The sequence below is a fragment of the Mus musculus genome, chromosome 13, assembly GCF_000001635.26.
Source record: "Mus musculus strain C57BL/6J chromosome 13, GRCm38.p6 C57BL/6J".
Lineage (NCBI taxonomy): Eukaryota > Metazoa > Chordata > Mammalia > Rodentia > Muridae > Mus > Mus musculus.
The window spans coordinates 41,865,695-41,889,463 of NC_000079.6; the positions used below are offsets into that span (position 1 = coordinate 41,865,695).

The 23,769-nt window shown below is 42.7% G+C and overlaps 1 long non-coding RNA gene across 1 annotated transcript in view; it reads left to right on the plus strand.

The window, feature by feature from the left end:
- Nucleotides 1–220: 220 nt before the first annotated feature.
- Gm10790 (predicted gene 10790) overlaps nt 221–23,769 on the plus strand; it is a 47,178-nt gene continuing 23,629 nt past the window's right edge. Inside the window, exons 1-3 of the long non-coding RNA NR_033545.1 lie at nt 221–327; nt 18,201–18,335; nt 19,848–19,943. This is a non-coding gene — a long non-coding RNA (predicted gene 10790). The remainder of the gene's footprint in view (nt 328–18,200; nt 18,336–19,847; nt 19,944–23,769) is intronic.

Genomic DNA, 23,769 nt, shown 5'->3' on the forward strand with positions numbered 1-23,769 from the left:
AGATTGAACAGATTCTCATCTCCATGGGAAACCTCAGTTTAATTCTTCCATAAGATTCCACTGAGGGTGGCCAAAGCAAATAAGGATGAAAAACCAGAATGACTGACCAAAGGCCCACATGTTACAAAACACATCCAAGGAGGATGTGCCGGAGGAAATACAACTGACAGCTGTTTCTGGTATCTGGACAGCAATCACGTGGCGCGGTTCTAGTCTTTTCAAAGCACAGGACTGCGTCTCTCACCACCACAGCCAGGCAGCTGCTCTTCTAGCTTCTGATTATCATCCCCAAGCCATGCCTTGGTCATTTCTGAGTTGAACAAAATCGTAAGTGACAATGCTTTGGGACTGTGTGTTTGTGATATCGAAGCTCCAAAATATGAAATGATCTGTGGGGTCTAACTCTTCTGGATTGTTCGACTTCCCGACATGGGCTAGTCACGGCTTCTAATAAGTAAGTCTTTGACAGATGAGGCTCGACGGAGTTTTTGTATTGTATCAGAGATGCTGAGAGATGCTAGGCATACAGAGGCGTCTGAGCTCTCAGGCCTCAGCAGGAAGACAGAGTCATTACTAAGTCCATCATACCTCTTAATCCCTGGTCCTTTATTCCGGAGAAGAAAAATAACTTTAATTTGCCATGATCCGCCACCCACTCTGCTCTCCTACCATAAGTCCCAAACGCATAGGTGTTACTAAAGAGAGTAGAAAGATTGGGAATAAGACGATTACTGATAGGTTCAAACTAGAAGTGCTCATATAAGGAACTGATCTATTAGAAGCCAGGAAAATACGCCCTGCATCTCCTTTTCTTCTGAAATAACTGAAAAAAAATATTACTTTGTTCAAATGAAACAGTGTATCCAGTATTACCTTTCACGGAAGAATCAATACCCAACTACAAGCATACATGGACACAGGTCCCAACACACTCAGCTTCTAAAAGTAGTACAATCTTATGGTTCAAAATTGATGGCTGGTCAGTAAGCTCCAGGGACCTGACTCTTCCCAGTACCGGCCCAGGCTTGTTTGTTTGTTTGTTTGTTGTTTTGTTTTATGTTAATCATAGAGAGGTGAAGTTGGATCCTTGTGCTTGCATTTCCCCAACTGAGCCGTGTCAGCCTTTCTGTTACATTTCTGACTGCTGTTAGTATCTTGATAATCTTAGTTAGAGTTTTACTGCTGTGAACAGACACCATGACCAAGGCAACTCTTATAAAGACAACATTTAATTGGTGCTGGCTTACAGGTTCAGAGATTCAGTCCATTATCATCAAGGTGGGAGCATGGCAGCATCCAGACAGTCATGGTGCAGGTGGAGCTGAGAGTTCTACATCTTCATCTGAAGGCTTCTAGGAGAAGACTGACTTCCAGGCAGCTAGGGTGAGGGTCTTAAAGCCAACGCCCACAGTGACACTTCCTCCAACAAGGCTACACATCCCAATAGAGCCACTCTCTGGGCCAAGCATATACAAACCATCACACTGAGGAAGTGTAGAAGTAAAAGCATGCTTTATTCTGTGACTCAGTTTACTGCTTTAGGAAGAAAATACACGGAGTCACACTGTTTATCCATGAGAATGGGCAGAAACCCGACTTCCAACATGGATGGATCTGCAGGTCATTGTGGTGGGAGATTTAACTCAAACATAGAAGCATATGAATTATGTCCTTGCTGACTTGTAGGAGCTGGATGACCAGTCTCATGGTGGAACACAGTAGTATGGTGGTCACTGGCAGCTGAGAAGAGTTACCGAGGCTTTCTGTAGCACAGCAGGGTACAGAGGAATGGGAAGGCCCTGATATTGACTTGGAGGCAATTTGTGCTGGGATGGGCTTAATGCCCCTGATCACTATACATTGTGCTCTGTGGGGAGTTATTCGACTATATGTACATCACAGAAATGTGTAAGTATCACGTCTCTTCTTTAGAAGAAGAGAACACTGAGCAGGCTATTGCTGAAGCTTAGCACAGGGTAGGGAAAAGCAGGGCAGCCACTCTCTGCTTACTTCTTTTCTTAGACAATCACTCACTGTTAACTCACTTGGTACCTGGGAGAGCTTAAGTGGGCACTTACAGATAGTAGGCTCTTTTAACAAGCATATTGAAAGCCAATGGCTTTAGTTTGACTTCTGGGATAGGTGTGTGTGTGTGTGTGTGTGTGTGTGTGTGTGTGTGTGTGTGTGTGTGTTTAAATCAACCCACACAGCAGCTTTTAAGTGGGAAGAGGACAAGGCTAGAAGAGGAGAAAGCATGCTGGGGGCTGGGCTGGTTAATGTTAGCAACCATTAAGAGAATTAGAAGGCAGACAAGAATGAGTTCTTTCTGTTTCTCCTTTATGCTGTCTTTGCTGTTGAGAGATGCTAAGGCACCAGAAAGAACACAAGTTCAAGGTCAGCTTGGGCTGTGTAGCAAGACCTTGTCTCAAACACAATATTACATTACCATTTTAGGAGAGAATGAAAAGAGTTAACCATTTCTGACAAAAATAATGAATAACCAGTGAATTCCAAGCTGCATGAATTTCAGTTTGTTGCTCCCAAGTGGCTCATTTAACCATGAACTGGGATGGGTCTTCAGGTTGTGGACTAAACAGGTTTCCCAACATCTTTTAATCCCATCCACTCATTTGTATAATAGAAGTATGTTGAGTAAGAAGGTACAAAGAGACATGGGCCATGAGGTGGCTGTGGCCATATGGCTTTCAATTGCAGCTGCAGGTGGTGGCAAGGGTGTGCTGCAGAGGCTCCCCACATCTCAAAACACAGGGAAGCTCCTACCAGAGAATAAGTATGGTAGACACTGCAGGAGGCCCTTTCCCGGATGACAGAGACCCCACTGATGAGCACATAGAGCTGCCAGCACTCAGAGGCAGCCCAAAAGCTTTGCCAATGCTCTCCTAGAGACAGATGCCCGCAGCCCAACAAGCTGTCCACCCAAGCATCCTTCCTTCTGACTCTCTCTACCAATGCCTGATGGCTCTCCTCCTGTCTCTTTTGCCCCCGTCTATTTTTCTCCAAAAGATATTTTCATTTTAATGTCTGGTATGATTCTTTTCATCCTTGATGACTCCTTAAATGGTCTCGATTAATACAGGCAAGGAAATCAGCCACTTAAATAAAGGCGGGTACAATGGTTTAGCAGGTAAAGGTTCTTGCCATGCAAGGCTACCAACCAGAGTTAAATCCCTGGAATCCAGGTGAGCATGGGAGAAGAGAAGTGACTCTGCAAAGTAGTCCTGGGATCTCAACTGCCACACTGGAGCACTCAATTGAACATGTACCCTACACATACAAACCCAAACACACACTCACACATACACACACACACACACACACACACACACACACAATCAAATTGTAATACTACTCTTTAAGCTGACAGACATTTTTTATCTTTAGGGTGGTTTTTAACTCAGGCACAGTGTTGCCCATCTCTAATTTAGCATCTGATCTCTGTGAAATCCAGGCCAATCTGGTCTACATGGGAGTTCCGACCAGCAGCGCTACACAGAAAGGAGGGGGGAAAAGTTGTTTGATTTAATTTTTCATAAATAGACTTACTCAAGTTTAACATTCATGATGTAGAAACTGTCCATCTCTGATCACTCTCTTCATATTCAGACTTCTTTAGAAAATTATCAAGACCCTGACTCACTGAATTTCTTACCTCACCTCATCCCTTAAATGTCCCAATTGTTAACTTTTCTAAGACCACCTTATCATACATACACACCCTCTGACTTCCTGTTGCTTGTTTTGTGGTCAAGGGCTGCCATAACTGTATCTGGGGCTGGGTGGCTTGAACAATAGAAATGAATTTTCACATTGATCTGGAAGCTGGAAATTCAAGATCAAGTGATGGGCAGAGGGGTGTCTCCTGAGGTCGCAGTCCTTGGTTTGCACGTGGTACCATCTCCTTGGGCCTCCACCACCGAGCCACAATCTCTTTCCTCATCTTTAAAGGACATCATCAGTCACAGTGGATTAGGGTTCACCCTCAGAACTTCATTCGACAATAATGACTTTATTAAAAGGTCCTATCTCCACAAGATATAGTGGGAGCTAGTAATTCCATCTGTGAGTTTTGAAGGAACCAATCACCCCATCATGATCCAAAACTATTGGCTTTGCTCATTTGACTTAACTTTGCAGGACCACTCAAGAATGCTGGGCTTCAGCGAACAGCCAAGAGATTTTGGATTGTCTCCCATTCCTCTGTTGCTTTTTGAGTTCCCCTTTCAAGTCTATCTTTCAATCTCTAATTAAATATTGATATTTCTCAAGACTCACCCTGTCTCCTCATACTCCTCCTTGTCCTCCTCCCTACCCCACTTCTACCTCTTCCTAGGTGATCTTGCCTATCCACACAGCTTGGATCCATTGCTACAAAGAAAACTCAGCTGTCTGCTTGTACATTTGATTTATTTTTTTATTTTTTTATTTTTTGTGTGGGGGGGGGAGACTTGGAACTATATACTTCATCTATAAAAATTTGCCACTGTGGAAGAAAGTGATGTGACTGTTTTTTTTTTTTTTCTCATTCAGAATGTTGTTTTAAAATATACTTGTCTTAGAAAAATCACCGTATACTCCGTTGCACCGACACACTCATGCTAGGGAACTTCCAGGGAACTCTTAGCTGATCTTGACGGGCCTCTCCAGCACTGACACACGGGTGTAGCTACTCTTGACATCAAGGTGGTGAGGGAAGTGGGGATTTCCAAGGCACATGTTACATGGAAATAATTTTGAAAAGTTGAGGAATAAGCATCTATATTGTACCCAGTCTGACACTGCCATGTTGGAAGAAAGGGCTTGGCTGTAACACCTATGTTCTATCAATGGGGAAGACACTGACTGTCATCTGAGTTCAGCTGGTTCATTAGCTCAGCTATGATGGATGGTTTTTGGGACATTCACACTTCCAAAGACTTCAAATGTAATTATCCAGTTCTTGAGATAATATACTGCCAGGTATTACTAATTAGAAATGAACATGTCCAATGACTCACAGAGGAAACGCACACCTTGAGTGCTGGGTGTCCATACTTAGTATCAAACATTGTGCTTAGTGAAGGAGAGAGGCAAGGGCGGTGGTTAGAGCCAGACCACCAGCTTGGGGGACAAGCTTCTCTACCTCACGACTGTTATGCTTGTAGGGATGGTGTTGCTATTTATTACACTGAGATCTCTCTACATACAGATGACCTAAGATCCAGCTTCTCAACTCCAGAATAGACCCTGCTCAGGCCACCTGTCCCCCTCTCTCTTAGCTGGCTATATGACAGTCATTCAAGTGCCTCTCACTAGGAGCTACTTAATTACATGCATCCCGTGTTTGTTCTGAGGTAAGTTACTCTCCGTGAAGTGCATCAAAGCCTCCAACCCATTTATGCTCATGGGCCTCTAACATCCCTAATGTCATATATGAACACATGTATTTTCATTCATTCATTCATTCATTCATTCATTCATTCATTCATTGATTCATTCATGCATGCATTAAATATGTATTTAACACTCTTCAAAGATACTAACACAGGATATTTATAGTTGGATAATATTCCTTGGATTTTGTTGTTTCTTCTCTCTTAGAACAATTTAAAAGTTTTGAAAACATATCCTGTCATTGAAGTAGGTCTCCTTGTACAGCTCAGGGTGGCTTTAACGTGACAATTCCCTTGCCTCAGCTGGGATCATAGGCATGTGCCACCAGGCTTGCTTGCTTTTGAACAAGCTCAGTTTTATTTAAAAACAAACAAACAAACAAACATACTAGCAAAATCCACAGATGTTAAGAATCATCTTTGCCTTGGTACAGCTGAGTCAGCTCTGACTATAAACCATGACATGTAATGTAAAGCCAGAGGGTAAAAATAAATGGAATTTCAACACACACACAAACACACACACACACACACACACACACACACACACACACACACACACACAGAGCAGAGCAAGTCAACCCAAGGAGGGAACTGGTAGGCATGAGGGAAGCTGCAGATTCCGATTTCTTAGAATACTTTTTGATGAAGAAAATAAAAGAGTAATAAACAAACCCTATTTCTAGAAGCCGGGTTCCAGAGTGATGGCCGTTAGTTGCTAGAAAATTCTTTCCCTCATATTCTTGGGACTGCCTGCATGGGTCCGGTATGTGTGGCTATTCCTGTGTTTAAGGGCACTTAGGGACAACTCGGTTTTCAAGGCAGAGGAAGGAAATCAGAGTGAGGTGAGAGCCAAACTCCCCATTTCGGCAGAATTAACTCAGGTGGTGAGGAGAGGCAGGGTGTGACCACCTCGCTTCTAGAATTAGCAATGTCACATTGGAAGAGACATTTTCTGACTTTTCTCCATCTCAATTTCCTTCCCAGTGGCTTCGTACCTGTTAAATGACTTTGTAAATATTCCTAAATGACAGATTGGTAGTGGGTGTGGTGTAAAAAGGAAAGAGGGAAGAGGCTAACGACCACACATAAAACAAGCAGCCCTTAGAGCCACTGGCCAATTTTTACAGCTGGATTTTTATAAACTCCTTGAAGAGTTGGGCGAGGGACTGGTTTACGATGTTACCATAGCGATACTGCTGGTTTTTGAGAAAATATTGAGATGCTGAAGTGGATGGACTGTGGAGAAACAAGCAGAGTGGATGGGACAAGCAGGAAAGAATTATAGACCCTCACTAAATATTTCACCGGCAGGATGCCTTACTGAACTGTCCCTGGATTTAATTAGCTGTGGAGAGAAGGGGGAAGGGTTAATCCAAGGTCACTGTGGAGGAAAACGAAGCTTGTGACACACGCTGCTATTTTGATATCTGCTGAATGCCACGTTATAGTCAATGAGGATGGTGGCTGAGTCCATCCGGGAAGTAGTAGGTAGCGTAGATTCTTTACATTAGCAGATAGGACAGAGTTCGGCGATGGCGTTTCTGTAGAAATTTCTCTCAGATTCCTTCTGCCAAGCCAGCATTTTCTGGTAAAGTGTTGGAAGTGACTGCCAAGGAAGAAGAATTTGCCAGTTTTCGAGTTGAGAAACAATTTGATTGAACTCAATTAAAAACAATTGTTTTGTTTAATTGTGTTTTTCCGTACTTGAATTTGCCTGTTTACACTAACTCAAGCCCATGGCTGTCTTACTCTCAGTCACACAGGGGGTGACCACACGTCTTCTCAGAAAAAGCTTGCTTGTTTGGAGGAAATAAACTGTGCAGTCCTGTGGGATGAAGGGGGGTGTGGGGCGATGTGCCGGCCATACTGAGCTACACCACCATTCACATATCATTTCAACATATAAGACAACCTCTGCCGTGGGCCAGGACTTTTCCAAGTGCCTTGTTCTCCGTGATCACTAGGACAGAGTTTCCCTGTCACAGAGTCTGAGAACCAGGCTCTATCCTCAGAGCAAATAACCTAGGGGGCACAGAGAATGGTCTAAAGATGATTTGTTAGTCACATCTATAACAAACCCACGGGCTATCTCAGTAATACTGTCATGCACAAGAACTGTCTGGTCTTTAAAATCCCTTATAACTGCCAGGTAGGATCCCTGTGGTATTTCACAACTGGATGCCTTCATATACAACTTTTTATATATTTTTTTGTACCAGTGTAATGGCATCCTCCCCAACCTTCTAGTTTTTTTTTTTTTTTTTTATTAAGAGTAAAAGTTCATACTCATACCCCAAGCTGAGTATTTCATCTGTCTTAAGTGGCCTGTGTGAGGAAATATCTAGTCATCACTATGTAGTAAAGGAGGGGGAGAAGAAAAAGCAACTAATTTTAGTAAAATCAAAGAAGAGTTAACTCACAAGATGGTCCTATATTATGTTAAAATAAAAGGTTTTATGGATGTTGTAGTGGCTAGTTTTGTGTCAACTTGACTCAGCTGGAGTTATTACAGAGAAAGGAGCTTCAGTTGAGGAGATGCCTCCATGATATCCAACTGGAAGGCATTTTCTCAATTAGTGATCAAGGGGGAAAGGCCCCTTGTGGGTGGGGCCATCTCTGGGCTGGTAATCTTGGTTCTATAAGAGAGCAGGCTGAGCAAGCCAGGGGAGGCAAGCCAGCAAGGAACATCCCTCCATGGCCTCTGCATCAGCTGCTGTTTTCTGACCTGCTTGAGTTCCAGTCCTGACTTTCTTTAGTGATGAACAGCAATGTGGAAATGTAAGCTGACAAACCCTTTCGTCCCCAACTTGTTTTTTGGTCATGATGTTTGTTTAGGAATAGAAACCCTGACTAAAACAGATGTGGAAGATGATGTGATGTTTGTCTTTCTGTACTAAGCTTACTGTGCATGACATAACATCCTGGTTCATCAACTGCACAAATTGTAGGATTTCCTTTCTTTTAATACTGCATAGTATTCCATGTGGTGGAGGAGATAGCTTCTCTAGTCATTCATTCACCAGTACACACTTAAGTGGATTATATTATGAATAGCATAGCCATAATATTAGAGATAAGAGACATAAGAAATGATTATTCAATGGATGCAAAGTTATAGTTAAATTGGGAAATAACACATTTTCCAGAATTCTGTTGCACAGTAGGGTGACCATCTTTATAATGTTTTATTGTATATTTCAAAATAGCTAAAGAACTTTGAACATTCTTACTACAAAAAATGAAAAGTGCTTATGCTAACTACCCTTATTTGATCATTACGCAATATGTGTGTGCATCAATGCATGGCAGTATACATAAAAATGTAGATGGCTATTTTTCCAAATAAAAATAAAACATAAAAATAGACAAAGGGAAAACGTGTGAAGCATCAGGAAACAATGTTTTCACATTGGGTGTTGACCATCATTCCAAGCCAAAGTATACTGAGCATTAGTCAAAGAACCCTGTGCTAGGAGACACTGTGTAATTCTAACCACAGTAATACTGCCAGAGGATCTTAAAGGAGTTCCCCTGAGCTGCAGACCTAGAGGGAATGGTTTAAGACGGAGCCTAATGGTGAAGGTTACTATGCTCGCCAGCTGCCTTGGGGTTGGTTGACCTTTGGGCTTAAGAGCCAGAAGCTGATATGGAATGGCAGCAGTTGTGGGAACAAGATACTACAGGATCTTCACCTCACCGCTTCATTCAGCTCACCCTGTTAAAAATCTTACTATTCCATGTATTTCTTAAGTAGGCTTTAACTGGTTGTCCATGGTCCTGGATGGGTTCCTGTATAGGCCAGCAGAATCTGGAGCATATGGACAGGAGCTGATTACTTGTACAAATTCTGTGGATGTTTCCCTGGCCCCACTGGAAATTTCTGTCACCCTGGATGCCACAAAGACAAGAACATGTATGGCTGACATATTTTTTTTTTAATAGTGCTAGAAAGAAGCTGATGGCTTGATCAATAAAATGCTTGCTGTGCAAGCATGAGGAACTGAGTTCAGGTCCTCAATACTTACATATAAAACGCACAGTATGGTGGCCAGCATCTGTAATTCCATCACTACAGAGACAAACAGACAGACCCTTGGAGCTCATTGGCCAACCAGCTTAGCTAAATCAGTGAGCTCTGGATTTAGTTTGTCTCAAAAAATAAGGTAGAAGTGATTGAGGGAAATACCAGACATCAACCTCTGGCCCCCACGTGTATTGGCACACACATGAACATGCATCTCTGTGCATGCATGTGCACACATCTACATGAATACATCCACACATACAAGAGAGGGAGGGGGAGAGGGAAAGGGAGGAGGGGGAGGAAGAGGAGGAGGGGAAGAGAGAGAGGAAGGGAAGGAAGGAGAGGAGGGAGTTGAGGGAGGGAGGGAGAGAGAGAGAGAGAGAGAGAGAGAGAGAGAGAGAGAGAGAGAGAGAGAGAGAGAGAGATTGTCAATCCAGCAGCCCAAAAGTCAGGGGTAGGAGCTGAGTCTCCTGAAACTTCTTTGTACTTGGAAAGACTGTGGTACTCACAGTAGTCATAGTAATAATTCAGAGCTGCTTAAAGAATGCTTCTTGCAGCTGGGTGTGGTGGCACACACCTTTAATCCCAGCACTCAGGAGGCAGAGGCAGGTGGATTTCTGAGTTCGAGGCCAGCCTGGTCTACAAAGTGAGTTCCAGGACAGCCAAGGATACACAGAGAAACCCTGTCTCAGAACCCCCATTGCTGTCATAGTTACATGTCTATTGTTATGAAGAGATGCCATGATCAAGGAAACTTATAGAAGAAAGGGTTTATTTAAAGCTTACAGTTACATAGTGTCTGATTTCCATGACCTTCCTGGTAAGGAACATGGCAGCAGCCGGCAGGCATGGCTATCAAGCTGGAGGTGAAAACTTACATTTTGATCTACAAACAAGAAGAAAAGAGATTTGTCTGGGAATGGCATGAGTGTTTTGAAACCTCAAATCCCATCCCTAGTGACATACCACCTCCAGCAAGACCCTACCTCTTAATCCTTCCCAAACACTTCCACCAACTGCGGACCAAATATCCAAACATATAAACCCATGGGGCCATTTTTTTCAATTTTTTAATTAGATATTTTCTTTATTTACATTTCAAATGCTATCCTGAAAGTCCCCTATACCTTCGCCCCAGCCCCTGCTCCCCTACCAACCCACTCCCATTTCTTGGCCCTGGTGTTCCCCTGTACTGGAGCATGTAAAGTTTGCAAGACCAAGGGGCCTCTCTTCCCAATGATGCCCAACTAGGCCATCTTCTGCTACATATGCAGCTAGAGGCACGAGCTCTGGGGGTACTGGTTAGTTTATATTGTTGTTCCACCTATATATAGAGTTGCAGACCCCTTCAGCTCCTTGGGTACTTTCTCTAGCTCCTCCATTGAGGACGCGGTGTTCCATCCAGTAGATGACAATGAGCATCCACTTCTGTATTTGCCAGGAACTGACATAGCCTCACACGAGATAGCTACATCAGGGTCCTTTTTGCAAAATCTTGCTGGCATATGCAATAGCGTCTGCATTTGGTGGCTGATTATGGGATGGATCCCTGGATGGGGTAGTCTCTGGATGGTCCATCCTTTTGTCTCAACTCCAAACTTTGTCTCTGTAACTCCTTCTATGTGTAGTTTGTTCCCTATTCTAAGGAGGAATGAAGTATCCACGTGTTGGTCTTCCTTCTTCTTGGTTTTCTTGTGTTTTGCAAATTGTGTCTTGTGTATTCTAAGTTTCTGGGCTAATATCCACTTATTAGTGACTGCATATCAAGTGAGTTCTTTTGTGATTGTGTTACCTCACTCAGGATGATAACCTCCAGATCCATCCATTTGCCTATGAATTTCATAAATTCATTGTTTTTAATAGCTGAGTAGTACTCCATTGTGTAAATGTACCACATTTTCTGTATCCAGTCCTCTGTTGAGGGGCATCTGGGTTCTTTCCAGCTTCTGGCTATTATAAGTAAGGCTGCTATGAACACAGTGGAGCATGTATCCTTATTACCAGTTAGAACATTTTCTGGATATATGCCCAGGAGAGGTATTACTGGATCTACTGGTAATACTATATCCAATTTTCTGAGGAACCATCAGACTGATTTCCAGAGTGGTTGTACAAGTTTGCTATCCCACCAGCAATGGAGGAGTGTTCCTTTTTCTCCACATCCTGGCCAGCATCTGCTGTCACCTGAATTTTTGATCTTAGCCATTCTGACTGGTGTGAGGTGGAATCTCAGGGTTGTTTTGATTTGCATTTCCCTGATGATTAAGGATGCTTAACATTTTTTCAGGTGCTTCTCAACCCTTCTGTATTCCTCAATTGACAATTCTTTGTTTAGCTCTGAACCCCATTTTTAATGGGGTTATTTTAATTTCTGGAGTCCAGCTTCTTGAGCTCTTTGTATATATTGAATATTAGTCACCTATCAGATTTGGGATTGGTAAAAATCCTTTCCCAATCTGTTGGTGGCCTTTTTGTCTTATTGACAGTATATTTTGCCTTATGGAAGCTTTGCAATTTTATGAGGTCCCATTTGTCGATTCTTGATCTTACAGCACAAGCCATTGCTGTTCTGTTTAGGAATTTTCCCCCTGTGCCCACATCTTCGAGGCTTTTCCCCACTTTCTCCTCTATAAATTTCAATGTCTCTGGTTTTATTTGGAATTCTTTGATCCACTTAGACTTGAGCTTTGTACAAGGAGATAAGAATGGATCAATTCGCATTCTTCTACATGATAACTGCCAGTTGTGCCAGCACCATTTGTTGAAAATGCTGTCTTTTTTCCACTGGATGGTTTTAGCTCCCTTGTCAAAGATCAAGTGACCATAGGTGTGTGGGTTCATTTCTGGGTCTTCAATTCTATTCCATTGATCTACCTATCTGTTGCTGTACCAGTACCATGCAGTTCTTATCACAATTGCTCTGTAGTATAGCTTAATGTCAGGCATGGTGATTCCACCAGAGGTTCTTTTATTGTTGAGGATAGTTTTTGCTACCCTAGGTTTTTTATTTTTCCAGATGAATTTGCAGATTACCCTTTCTAACTCAGTGAAGAATTGAGTTGGAATTTTGATGGGGATTGCATTGAATCTGTAGATTGCTTTCAGCAGGATAGCCATTTTTACTATATTAATCCTGCCAACCCATGAGCATGGGAGATCTTTCCATCTTCTGATATCTTCTTCATTTTCTTTCTTCAGAGACTTGAAGTTCTTATCAAACAAACCTTTCACTTCCTTAGTTAGAGTCACACCAAGGTATTTTATATTATTTGTGACTATTGTGAAGGGTGTTTTTTCCCTAATTTCTTTCTCATCCTGTTTATCCTTTGTAGAGAGAAAGGCCACTGATTTGTTTGAGTTAACTTTATATCCATGGAGCCATTCTTATTCAAACCAGCACAGCCATTAAGCTGTTTCTAGGCCTTGCACCAAAACTTCCTTAGATGTGCAAAGGCAAACGTTGCTTGGGAACTCCTCTGTACTACAGTGACCAGTACAGAACACATGAATAAATGCACTTGTGTTTGGAAGAGTTTCACTCTGTATCTCCCATTGTAAACTCAAATGAATCAGAGTTTCCAACAAGGTCTATTAGGCTGACTACTTGAATAAGAAATGGTGGTTCCTTCAAAATGAGCTACTGTGTACTTTCTTTTTTTTTATGAAATATTTTCCTCATTTACATTTCCAATGCTATCCCAAAAGTCCCCTATACCCTCCCCCCCAACTCCCCTACCCACCCACTCCCACTTTTTGGCCCTGGCATTCCCCTGTACTGGGGCATATAAAGTTTGCAAGTCCAATGGGCCTCTCTTTCCAGTGATGGCCGACTAGGCCATCTTTTGATACATATGCAGCTAGAGTCAAGAGCTCAGGGGTACTGGTTAGTTCATATTGTTGTTCCACCTATAGGGTTGCAGATCCTTTCTCTAGCTCCTCCATTGGGGGCCCTGTGATCCATCCAATAGCTGACTGTGAGCATCCACTTCTGTGTTTGCTAGGCCCCGGCATAGTCTCACAAGAGAGAGCTCTATCTGGGTCCTTTCAGCAAAATCTTGCTAGTGTGTGCAATGGTGTCAGCGTTTGGAAGCTGATTATGAGATGGATCCCCGGATATGGCAGTCTCTAGATGGTCCATCCTTTCGTCACAGCTCCAAACATTGTCTCTGTAACTCCTTCCATGGGTGTTTTGTTCCCAATTCTAAGAAGGGGCAAAGTGTCCACACTTTGGTCTTCGTTTTTCTTGTGTTTCATGCGTTTAGCAAATTGTATCTTATATCTTGGGTATCCTAAGTTTCTGGGCTAATATCCACTTATCAGTGAGTACATATTGTGTGAGTTCCTTTGTGATTGGGTTACCTCACTCAGGATGATGCCCTCCAGGTCCATCCATTTGCCTAGGAATACTTTCTAAATACAAGACTCCATATAGCGACCTCTTAAAGCCAATTCGTATCTAAGCTCTGATAGGCAGTGAGCTAATGTGTCATGAAGTAGGGCCAAGCTAGTGCTGGAGGTTTACTACAAAGGCATTTGAGGTTGAGCTTTGGCCCTCACATCTGCAGATGTCCATGTTGAGAGAGCTGGGTTTGCTCAAAGAACATTGAATTGTTGCCCAAGACACACGGGTGGGAGCTCTAACAAGAGCTTTTTTGTACTTTTAACCAAAATTTTGTACTTTTAACCAAAAGATAAACAGAAGATATTTGAGCCTATTTTCTATTTGCCTTGGTTGTCATTTTCTTCTTGTGCTAGGATTGAACCCAGGGTCTTGCACACTCTCTCGATGAGTTGCATCCTCAACCCCTCAGCTAGCTTTTGTGACACCCACTTAAACAGAAGGTAAATTCTCTCATGGACGCAAGTATTGTTGGTGACTTTGTTAACGTCAGAACTGAAGTTGAATTAATTTACGCCATTGTTTTGAATGATTTGAAGTTTCTTAGGTGAGCCCCCCCTACATTGGCCATAACATATAGAGAAGATACAACATGCAGATGCAGTCCATGTGAGTGCAGAAAAGCATTTCTTAGAGTAAGAGTTTTCCAGTTAGCATGCCGGGGAATACTTAGGGGTTGCTGTGTTCATCTTGGTTCTGAGGGTAGGAGGTGGTGGATACAAAGTTCATCTTAGATAGGAGCATAAGAAGCTATGAACTAGATGAACAGATCTGTCAGGGAACCCGTACAGCTGCCAGGAGTAAGGAGAATTGTGAGGCCATTGGTGAATGTTCAAATGTCAAGGCTGGAGTTTGAAGTTAGAAAGAATGGTCACCAAAATTATTTGAATATCTTAAAATGTGGTTGTACTTCTGTTTAACTGAGGTGGTGTTGGTGGTCTGAGGTGAGAGCCATGATTATTTTTGTGCTGTTGGCATTCCCCAAGCATTCTAACTCTAGAAATGCCATTGAGACCTGCAGCAAGCTTGTAAGAGAAGAGAATTTGAGGGTAGCAAATGATCATGAACATGAGGCAGGTCTCTGTTAACTTCTATGGGTCTGGAGAGAATAGTTGCTGGAGATACCTCTCAAATCAAAATGACTTAGGAAGATGTGACAAGAGGCCTCAAAATTAGAACACTGATGAGTAAGTTATTTGTGGCAGTGTCCCAACTGTCCCCAGAACCCCCTTCTTAAAATAACTAACAGGTGGGAGGTCTGGTCTTGGCTTCAGTGTCAGCACATGTGTAGGATATACCACTTTCTTTTTTCACTTCTTCATTTTCTTCTACATGTAATGACCCTTGACTTTGGGAATGCAGAGAAAACCATGGATATAGTGCTTTTTCATATAGGTCTTTAGTTAGCTTCTGTTTACTGATTACATCAATACTCCTGAGATAGGAGTCTCTCTCTCTCTCTCTCTCTCTCTCTCTCTCTCTCTCTCTCTCTCTCTCTCTCTCTGTGTGTGTGTGTGTGTGTGTGTGTGTGTTTATGGTTTGAAACCATTTTTGTTTCATTTAGATCAGTATAGACATTCATTGTATTCTCTCCTCCTAGTTTACTGACCTTCAGCAGTTTTATAGCCAAAGTCCTTGCCAGCCACTTAAAAAAAAAGCTAAGCATTACAACACCTCTGTTGCAAAGAATGATTTTCTAGAAATTATTTTAATTCAAACCCATACATTTTCTGTATGTTTCTGTAAAAGGAGATGGATCTCTCTTGTGGTTGAGCTGTTGACTGGCAAGAGGACAAAGCTGGGGCTCAGGTATACTGGGCAAGCCAGTTTGCACTCCTGTCTGTCACTGTGTCCACTTCAGAGCAGGGAAGCATTAAAAGGGGTTGGCTCAGGCCCAGATACTCTAAAGGCATTACCGACTTGGCAGAGAGGCCTATCTTTGGCCTTGATGTGGTCCTCAGTAGCTCTAGGATTTGTTCACAGCCACGGCATTGAAATCTCAGGAGAGGCATGAAAGCACAGAGATGTGGGGAAACAAGTCCTGTGACTGGTTTCTCAGGAGCCTGTTCTCTGTCAAACCCAGAGGCAATGGGCTTAATGCACGATGATGGCAGGCCAGGAATAAGGGGTCAGTCCAGTACTCTTCCCCCAGAAGGGGGGTCTGCCATGGAGAGAGGAACCATCTACAGGAGTGCCGAGAGGTACGAAGTGAGGTAGAATGGAAGTCTGGGCAAGGAAAACTCTTCCAGAGAGAAGGCAGGAGGGTCAAGGTGACAGATTGGAGGGTTGAGGACTCCTTAAAATAGATACAAACTAAAGACTCAAGGTAATAGCAAGCTAGTCAGAGAGTCAAGGGAGAAAGACCCTAGAGTCTGCAGATCTTGATTAGTTTCCCACTAGCTGCTGGTTCTTGGCTAAATATTTTATCAAATGCAAGTCTTTGTTTCCTTGTATGTGAGGAAGTATAATGTAGTATGGTTTATTTTGTGTGCCTGGCACTTTAAAGAATCCTTAGATGCTAGCTGATAGGCCCTTTGGGAATGCTCAGCTGTTAGAATTGCTAGAACCTATGACCTGTTGGACTTCTGGAAAGAAGATGGGATGCAAAAAGCCAGCAGAGGCTGAGAGAGAGGAATAGGATCCAGGTGACAAAAAGAGTCCGGTCCAGTCAGAGACTAGGATCAGAGAAGACGGTTGGTGCAGGAAGAAAGAAGACTGAGTAGGGCGAGAGAAGAGAAGACAGCTGGTTCAGAAAAGAGATTGAGGAGAGTAAAATAGGAGACAGTTGAGCCAGAGAAGATACTGTTAGGATACAGTTAGGAGAAGAACCAACAAAGAACCTACAAGTATGGAGAGAGAGAGAGAGAGAGAGAGAGAGAGAGAGAGAGAGACTCTAATTGGTGCCCAACACTCAACTGTCTCCCATTTTCACTCTGCTCAATCTCTTTTCAGAACCAATGTAGGTTTTGGGTCACATGACCCAGCATGCCTAATCTTTTAATAATTAAATATCTGAGCAGTTCTATGAGGCTCCTCTAAAGCTTACTAGGAAAGACTGTTGCACGTCAGGGGGCTCGTGTGATTAAAACTGCTTTTGAATGTCTTCGCATCACCCCTTTAGGGTAAGCAGAGCTTAGTAATAAGATGGACATTTCTTTCTCTTATAATAGTCTTGTATCATGTCCCACATCCCCACTATAACATTCAGAAAAGCAGACAGAAATGTTCCTTTTCTTCCCCCTGTTTGGTTGAGCAGCTTCTGTTCCCATCCCCATGGTCCTCAATGCACGGCTTGTTATCTTTCTGAAGACGTGTTGAAAAGCTGAGTTTGTGAAGCTGTCCATTGCTTAACGTGCGCCTACGTCCACTGGTGCCAAAGAGAATGAATACTTTGATTTTTTCCTTTTGGTCAAAACTTGGGATGCTACCAGTTTACCATTATACTCCCTCCTCTGTGCACCCCCCCCCCCCCCCCCCGTATAGCTTAGAATCTTGTTTGCTTGGGGAAGGAAGATCTTAGCTCAATGTTCTCCATCTTGGTGGGCATGTTCTTTTATTCCAAACACCATTGTTGAGCAGTTGGCTGTTGTTCAGATTGTAGATCTGGTTCGATTTTGAATAACATTAACTAGATGGATCAAATTTGCCATAAACAGGCAGATTATCACCCCTAGAACTCTTGTAAATGTAGAAGAGAACCAACTCCACAGAGTTGTCCCCTGTCCTCCCTCCATGGTTGTCTATCCATGCATGCATGTACATATGTGCACACATATATACACAATAATAAAAAAATACATGTCATGTTCAGTGGACCTAAAGACTATGATTTAGAGATTCTATATAGAAACATTGATCAAGTTGGTTAGGATTGCTGAAGCTTATTGGATGGTTAATAGATGATTCTTCATTGTCTATTGTTTAGAAACACAGAATGCATATTCACTCATCTACCAAGACCCCCACAGCAGAGATTCCCAGAAAAGTTAAGGCTGTAGCTATGATCAGTACAAAGAAACAATTCAGTTGACAAACTGGTAGGGAATGAAATACACTCTTTGGAAATATCAAAGAACTGCCTTTTGGAAACATTATACAAAATTATTCCTTAATTGGAAAGGGTTAATTTGGGCATGAGAAAATTTTTTTGATATCAAAGTTTAAAATTGATAAAGACCATAAAAGTACTACTACTATTATAAGTACTCTTTATTCTCCCCCAAAAAGAAGAAGCTGAGACTTAGCACTGTTGAGAAGAGGCTCTGAGAAACACAGGTGGTGAAAAGCAGAACTGAGGCTCAGTCTAGGGCTCATGACTCCCAGTCGGTTCCCCTTTCTCCTTTCCCAGTCAGTTTCTTCTAAACAGAATGTCCCCTATTTACAGATGGAAGATGTGACTGTCAAGTGGAGACATCGAGCCTTTCTGCTGCCCTCAGCATCTCCCAGCAGCCTCTCTGGTTCAAGACTTTCTTTGTCTCTAGAAGTTGCTCCAGGATCCCAGACTGTATTGCTAAGCCATGTGAGTGCTGCTTGCCTGTCTCTGTCTGCATGTGCGCTCCCAGGCAATGCTCACATGGAGATCCTCTTATTCCTGGTTGCATTCCTTGTTTGGGGACACTACCTGGCAGAGCCAAGGCTCAATAAATATTTGTCAAATCAATGATTTAAAAAACTGAAGGCGGCACTAATGGCTGAATAAACAGGAGTCCTGGGGCTCTGCCATTCACATCTTGAGGCTGGGTTAAGGCATTTCTCTGTGAAAATGTAGAAAGACTGGGGAAAGAATGGCACATGAAACTACCGTCACAGGGAAGACATCAGGGTGGAGACACAGGAGGGGGCTGCTATATACACGTGTGATGGAGAGGAGCTCTGATAGGAAATGGTACCCACCTGATACCCATCACTTCTTGCTTAGTCCAAGGCATTACTTGCTATCATCACTCCATCCAGAATTCCCTTTTTACCTTCAAACCCCAATACAAAAGCCTTATGACCACATAATCTCTCTGGGTGTTTTTTAAAAATCCCAGAGAAGCACTATGTCTTCTACCATGTTTAATTTCTCTGCACAACTAGGTGGTGTCAGACGGCATTTTCATTGCTATGGAGAAAGCTGAAATCCAGCTTCCTAAACTTGTGCTGTGGCTATCAGGCAGACAGATTTCTTCTCCAGTTCATTTAGACTAATGCTAAAATTCATGCCAATATTTTTATGCTTCTTCCAGAGGGAAAACTAAGCTTTTCTTCTGTTTGTTAAAACTAATGTTAATGTGTTCATGTATATACGCATACATGTGTATGCGTGCACACATGTGCATGAACACACACACACACACACACAATTATCTGGGCTAGTATTTTGATGTAGTCCCCATTTACTAATATGGGCATGCACCATTGCAAACCTATCTTGCCATCTAAAATGCTTCTGCATTATCTACAACTGTCAACTTAACCAAGAAGCTCTTTTGAAAATTTCCCTTAGAGGAAGAGAGAGGAGAAATGTTAGGATGGGAGAGTCGCATCAACATTCTCAAAAGAATTCCATGATGACATCAGTACCCATCCTCAACTGCAATGAAACTGTGTGTCTCTCCCAAGGAGATAAACAGGAGGGGAACATTAGAAACAGATGCTGCCTGTGGCTGCCTTTTCATAATACTCCAGTGAGTTGTTCTCTTGATCCTTCACACTGACCTACCTTCATTATCTGTGAGCAATGTCTACCCTCACCGTAATTCCATACAAACAAGCTGTTACTTCCAATGGCAAGTCCTATGGTGATTTTATCAAACCATGAAGTAAATGAAAGATGCTATAAAAGGGAAGAGGGTGGACAGAGCTGGAAACAGCTTTTTTCCTGAAGATTTCTTTTCTTTTTTCTTTTTTTATTTCAAGATTAAAATCAGAAGCCAACTTTCAAAGAATGATGGCTCTGAATTTAATTTCCTTCCCTTTGTTCTTAGTTTTAATTCCTGCCCCGCCCCCAACCGCACTTATGTACCCAGTGTTCTCCTTTCCCATCCAGTGCCAACGATTTGCACTTCTGTCGTCCCTTTCATCTGGGAACCACAAGGCCATCTGAAACTTCTCTGATCAGCTTCAGAGGAGTCCCCTCTATCAGGTGAGTCCTTTGATAGCCTTCTTTTCCGAATGCCTAGCAAGCATAGATTCCTCCATAAGAGCAATGGCTCCTGGATCTCAGGTTTAGGTGATTTCAAAGGGTGGCTGGGCTTGGGTGGATGGCTATGTTCTCATGGGGTAGCAGGTACATGACAGAAAGAGTCAACGATCACATGAGCCCGCATTGGCACCCTGGCTATACCTCAACGCTTTTGACTTGAACAGGATGCCTTGTTGGGGAAGTTCAATCAGTTATGTTCCTCAGGAAACAGGGCCTTGGGTTTGGATAAGAAGTGGGCAGCCAGGCTGGCTAGTGTCTCTGGCTTGAAAGGGTTCTGTTGCTTTAAAGGTAGGTGGTTGATATCCAGGACTCATTGAAGAACGAGGAAGGAAGGAAAGACTCAGATTATCTCATTTGATTATTTCCTTAGTAAAGCTTAGGGATAGGGTGAACAAATAAAACCCAAAAGAAAGTCTGCTCACTATAGTTCAAGTTAATTTCCAGAGGGTCCCTGATAAAATCTAAAATATGTCACAGACTCCCTGGAATGAGAAGATCTAAGACTCATGTTGTAAAGGAGATAGAGAATGATTCTGAATACCTGAAGCCAATTTTCACTTGACAGGTGTGTGACCAATGGTGTGTTGTCCCACGACGTCAGCTACCTTGACAAGTAGGACCAGTTTTAGTGACAAAACAGGCATGTGATTTATCACATGTTCAGGTTATGTGGGCATAGACCTGTGCATACTATTGGCAAATGTACAGTGGCTCAGAGCTTAAAGAATAAGTGTGAAGAAGTAGCAGATGTCGCGCTATCATAGTCCCTAAAAAAAAAAAAAAAAGAAAGAAAGAAAGAAAGAAAGAAAAAGGAAAGGAAAGGAAGGAAGGAAAGAAGGAAGGAAGGAAGGAGGGAGGGAGCGAGGGAGGGAGGGAGAGGGAGGGCTAGAGGGAGGGAGGAAGGATAGAAAGAGAAAGGAAGGAAGAAGATAGGGAGGAAGGAAGGAGGGAGGGGAAGGGAGGGAGGAAGGATAGAAAGAGAAAGGAAGGAAGAAGATAGGGAGGAAGGAAGGAGGGAGGGGAAGGGAGGGAGGAAAGAAGTAAAGAAGGAGGAAGGAAGGAAAGAAGGAAGGAGGGAAGGAGGAAGGAGGGGAGGAAGGAGGGAGGGAGGAAAGAAGTAAAGAAGGAAGAAGGAAGGAAAGAAGGAAGAAAGGAAGGAAGGAAGGAAGAAAGGAAGGAAAGAAACCAGAACCCCATTGGAGGGCAAAAATGGGTAAAAGAAAAACTCACCCCTGCCCCCTTCACCATGAAAGACTGCACCGTTTCTCTTTAAAGAGAAAATGTGTTTGTTCCAAAACTTTATCAAGACACCAGTGACTTCTGTTATCTCTCACCACATCTTGCCCATCCTTGCCAAAGATCTTTGGTTGAGGTCATGAACCACTAGCTGGGTAGAAAATAACATCTAAGGACCACGACTTCCACCATCCACTCCTGCTTTCAGATTACTGTCCCCATCCCAATCACATTGAAGCAAGAACATTCAGGGTCAGAAATGTCGTGAGAGCACAGACAGTGAGTCCCATGTCCTTTCCTCTCCCCAACCCAAACATCTCACCATGTCAGAGAACCAATCTTGTGTTATGTCAGTTGTCATAAGAAAACAAAATTAAAGGGAAGGAAAAAGGGGTGGAGGACAGCATATAGATATGCTGTAATAAACTTATAAACAAAACTTCTAGATGACAGTTTTGATGGTGAAAACTTAGAATCAGGCAGCTTCATTGGTTTGGCCTCTGGTAAGGGCAGAAACTGGTGATGCCTAGATCACTTGTTGGATTGAGTGGTCACACCATGAGCCAGGAAGAGAGAAAGAATGAAATGTCAGGTCCCATAATTCTTTTTAACAGTGGCTTTCATCTAAGAAAGCCTGCAATCTAAGAGCTTCCTACTAGGATCTTCTGTCAGAGATCCACAGCACCAGCTAGTTCTGCCACTCCAGGGTCTACACCTCTCCATATGAACCAGGGACACAACATCAAGTCACAGCCATGTGAAAGACCCATGGCACTAAGCATTCACAGACAACCCTTTAGCCACACATTGAACACCCTGACCTCGTCCAACTACCTCCATGTTGTTTTTCAGCCTTGCGGACCTTGGAGTTTCCACACTGACCATCTCTCCCCAGGATCATCTCTGCTTTCATGGCAAATCCAGGCTGAATATTTTTGTCTCTTTAACTTGAATAGAAATATGATGATGGAGTGTACTGGCTAGTTTTGTGTCAACTTGACACAGCTGGAGTTATCACAGAGAAAGGTGCTCCAATTGAGGAAATGCCTCCATGAGATCCAACTGTAAGGCATTTTCTCAATTAGTGATCAAGGAGGAAAGGCCCCTTATAGGTGGGACCATCTCTGGGCTAGTAGTCTTGGGTTCTATAAGAGAGCAGGCTGAGCAAGCCAGGGGAGGCAAGCCAGTAATAAACATCCCTCCATGGCCTCTGCATCAGCTCCTGCTTTCTGACCTGCTTGACTTCCAGTCCTGACTTCCTTGGTGATGAACAGCAGTATGGAAGTATAAGCCGAATAAACCCTTTCCTCCCCAGCTTGCTTCTTGGTCATGATGATTGTGCAGGAATAGAAACCCTCACTAACAACTATTGGATGGATCACGGGGCCCCCAATGGAGGAGCTAGAGAAAGTATCCAAGGAGCTAAAGAGATCTGCAACCCTATCGGAGGAACAATATTATGAACTAACCAGTACCCCAGAGCTCTTGACTTTAGCTGCATATGTATCAAAAGATGGCCTAGTCGGCCATCACTGGAAAGAGAGGCCCATTGGTCAGGCAAACGTTATATGCCCCAGTACAGGGGAATGCCAGGGCCAAAAAATGGGAATGGGTGGGTAGGGGAGTGGGGGTGGGGGGGCTTTTGGGATAGCATTGGAAATGTAATTGAAGAAAATACGTAATAAAAAAAAAGAAAAAAAAAAAAAAAAGAAACCCTGACTAAGACATGGAGCCACCAAAATCAGGTAATATTTAAAGAATTTGAGCACAGAAAAACAAATGCTATATGATTTCCCACATAGCATGTGGGATCTAAAGTAAATGTTTTGTTTGGACTTGAAGACGTTTTTGTGGGTAACAGGGATTGCTACACAAACAGGAGGGCCTGAGTTCAAATCCCCAGAACCCACATAACTAGACCATTGTTGCATGAGTTGTAACCTCCGGGCTGTAGGAGGATGGAGAAAGATGAATGCTGGGACTTTCTGGCCACCAGCCTGACTTCAGGTTTGGTGAGCAATCCTATTCTAAAGAAATAAGGCAAAGAGTACTAGAGCAAGATGGCAGACATCTTCTGCCAGGACATGCAGGCACATGTACACACACATATACCACACACATATACATCACACACTTAAACAAACAAATGAAAATTTAGATAAAAAATGTTGACGTTGTACTAAAAACAGCAGGAGGTAGAATGGTATCCCACAGACTAGCAGTCAGGGTGTTTGAGCAGATGTTTGAGCACAGAGGATATCTGATGGCTAAAGGAGACCTTTATAACCACATATATCATATTCCTGATGCTTGTTAAGAAATTAGACTTAAGAATTTTCATCCTAAGAATGATGTATGATGTTCTCTAGGTGTGTCAATGAACTCAGTTTTGCCCTTAAATAGTATATGATTGATTCAAATCATCATGCTTTACATGTTAAAATTTTTATATATAACATATGACATGTTATATTATATAATATAGTATATAATATATAATAATATATTATATAATATATATAACTTTTAA